At 46.3% G+C, this 3,586-nt stretch overlaps 1 pseudogene; it reads right to left on the minus strand.

The window, feature by feature from the left end:
- Positions 1-296: 296 nt before the first annotated feature.
- Positions 297-387, minus strand: LOC130290048 (U2 spliceosomal RNA; annotated as a pseudogene).
- Between the last annotated feature and the right edge of the window lie 3,199 nt (positions 388-3,586).

Below are 3,586 nucleotides of genomic sequence, written 5' to 3' on the forward strand. Positions count from 1 at the left end.
TATAAAAATGTCTCTGATCCTAGCCAGAAGGCCAGGAATCAAGAGGTGAGTGCCACAAGGTGAAGAGGTCATGGTGCCCGTGCTTCCACTCAGTGAGCCAGTACACCCAGTGAGTTTCTGCACCTCGGGGTCACCACTCCCCAAGGCACTAAAGTACCTCGGCTCTAGACCCTCTCAGCCTCATGGCGAGACCCAGAGGTAACAGGTCACATTGGGGCAGCCGTCGAGCTGATTCCTCAGAACCAGCCCCGGAACGCCCCGGTACACCTGCCCCCTACCATGCAGCACCCATCCTCACCAGCTCTACACCGGCGTCGCCTGCCACCGGCATGAAACTTATAAGAACAGATACTACACTTGATCTTAGCCAAAAGGCCGAGAAGCGATTCTTCCTGTTACTTTGTCATCTTTATCTTCTCGTCCTCAAGAAACCAACCCGTTCCTGCCATCACATCGGCCTCATTGTGCAGCGTGCGAGCAGCCGTGATAGCTTAATGCCGATCTGATGCTTGGTAAAGCCAAACCCGCGGGGAGCCTCTTAGAGGGCTGTATAATCCCGCAGATAATATATGGCCCTTGTGTTTCAGAAGGGATAATGAGCTCTAATCTCAAATTAGCCTCTTAGTAATAGTAGAGCTGGAGGCCTCTGCTGTATCTCTGACACATTCTAACAGGTGGGTAATCTGTTCGGTGACAAGATCTGCCCGCGATCTGCCATAGAGCTGCACCAAAGTGAATTATGGTCACATTCAGTCCAAGGTCCGGGGTCAAACCTGACAGCCGTATTGTGCCCTTATTGTCACCCATAATTTATCCCAGTACAGGGCCAGCATGAGCACCTAGCAAACCCTGGCACGATGCCACATTGTCTACTGGCTTTCAGTGTTCATGGTGATCTTAGTAAACACGATGTACGTAAGTTAAAGGGCTACAATTTATTATTTATTTATCAACTCATGCCAGAAAGTTAAACATATTGGTAAATTACTTCTATAAAAAAAAAATATTAATCCTTCCAGTACTTATCAGCTGCTGTATGCTCCACAGGAAGTTCTTTTTTTATGTTGAATTTCTTTTCTGTCTGACCACAGTGCTCTCTGCTGACACCTCTATCCATGTCAGGAATTGTCCAGAGCAGGAGAGGTTTGCTATGGGGATTTGCTTCTACTCTGGACAGTTCCTGACATGGACAGAGGTGTCAGCAGAGAGCACTGTGGTCAGACAGAAATGAAATTCAATATACAAAAGAACTTCCTGTGGAGCATACAGCAGCTGATAAGTACTGGAAGGGTTACGATTTTTTTTATAGAAGTCATTTACAAATCTGTATAACTTTCTGGCACAAGTTGATTTAAATAAAAATGTTTTCCACTGGAGTACCCCTTTAAATCATTTAAAGGCCCAACAGCCCATACTACCCCAGTGCCAAACACCAAGTGCCCCAAAAGACAGCCACAGTGTATCGTGAGGTTTTTCAGGGTCCCAAGTCCTGTTGACATTAATTCCCACATCATTCTGAGATTTGTGGGGTTGCACTTTACATGAAGTTTACTAACAAACTGTGGGCACTTCCTCAAAGCCTAAATAAGAAGCCCCTTGTAGGCGAGCTGCAGTGTTCCTATTGTACCAGGAAACCTGATGTGAATGGAGCGCTGCCATTAATTAACCCAGAGACAAATTGCCTGTCATCATCGTTCACAGCAGGCGTTGGTGGTGGGGCCCCGTAATGGAGTGCCGGAATCCGAGAGGAAACCGAAAAATCCAGAAAAATCACCCCCCCCCTCCCATATATCATCACAATCTGATTACAGTGAGTAGAAGATATGAGCAGAGAGACCAAGGGGTAACAAAGTAACACCCCCAATCTATCACCCCAAACCCAACATGAAGCTTAATCATTATGGGATGGAAAGTCAACTTTCTAATAGACATTGGGGGAAATTTATCAAAACCTGTCCAGAGGAAACGTTTCTCAGATTACTTCTTTAACTTTTGAAAAGGCCTCTGAACAATGTAAGAAACGATCAGATTGGTTGCTACGGGCAACTCGGCAACTCTTCCAGGTTTTGATAAATCTCCCCCCTTTGTGTTCCAATGCTTCACCATTTTTAGTTTACAGTCAGTGAACAAGAACATTCTTCTTTACATCCTATGTAGGATACACGTGGACTCCAGTCTGGTACATTGTCACATGTACTGATACATTGTAGACTTGCATCAGTGTATCCAACCTCTCCTAGGCCATAGACTTGTATCTTTGTCTCCAGCCTCTCCTGGGCCATAGACTTGCATCTTTGCCTCCAGCCTCTCCTCATCTATAGACTTGTATCTTTGCCTCCAGCCTCTCCTCATCTATAGACTTGAATCTCTACTTCCAGCCTCTCCTGGGCCCTAGACTTGTATCTTTGCCTCCAGCCTCTCCTCATCTATAGACTTGTATCTCTACCTCCAGCCTCTCCTCATCTATAGACTTGTATCTGTGTCTCCAGCCTCTCTTCACCTATAGACTTGTATCTGTGTCTCCAGCCTCTCCTCATCTATAGACTTGTATCTCTACTGCCAGCCTCTCCTCATCTATAGACTTGTATCTGTGTCTCCAGCCTCTCCTCACCTATAGACTTGTATCTCTACCGCCAGCCTCTCCTCATCTATAGACTTGTATCTCTACCTCCAGCCTCTCCTCATCTGTAGTCTTGTATCTCTACCTCCAGCCTCTCCTCATCTATAGACTTGTATCTGTGTCTCCAGCCTCTCCTCATCTATAGACTTGTATCTGTGTCTCCAGCCTCTCCTCAACTATAGTCTTGTATCTCTACCTCCAGCCTCTCCTCATCTATAGAATTGTAACTGTGTCTCCAGCCTCTCCTCACCTATAGACTTGTATATCTACCTCCAGACTCTCCTCACCTATAGACTTGTATCTGTGTCTCCGGCCTCTCCTCATCTTTAGACTTGTATCTGTGTCTCCAGCCTCTCCTCCCCTATAGACTTGTATCTGTGTCTCCGGCCTCTCCTCATCTGTACACTTTTATCTCTACCTCCAGCCTCTCCTCACCTATAGACTTGTATCTTTGCCTCCAGCCTCTCCTCATCTATAGACTTGTATCTGTGTCTCCAGCCTCTCCTCACCTATAGACTTGTTTCTTTGCCTCCAGCCTCTCCTCCTCTTTAGACTTGTATCTGTGCCTCCAGCCTCTCCTCATCTGTAGTCTTGTATTTCTACCTCCAGCTTCTCCTCATCTGTAGTCTTGTATCTCTACCTCCAGCCTCTCCTCATCTATAGACTTGTATCTGTGCCTCCGGCCTCTCCTCACCTATAGACTTGTATCTCTACCTCCAGCCTCTCCTCTTCTATAGACTTGTATCTGTGCCTCCAGCCTCTCCTCATCTGTAGTCTTGTATCTCTACCTCCAGCCTCTCCTCATCTATAGACTTGTAACTGTGTCTCCAGCCTCTCCTCACCTATAGACTTGTATCTCTACCTCCAGCCTCTCCTCATCTATAGACTTGTATCTGTGTCTCCGGCCTCTAGCACAGAGGTTCTCCTGGTTTATATAACTATAGCTTGTGATAAATGTGATCTTGT

This window comes from Hyla sarda, chromosome 8 (assembly GCF_029499605.1).
Source record: "Hyla sarda isolate aHylSar1 chromosome 8, aHylSar1.hap1, whole genome shotgun sequence".
Taxonomy (NCBI): Eukaryota; Metazoa; Chordata; class Amphibia; order Anura; family Hylidae; genus Hyla; species Hyla sarda.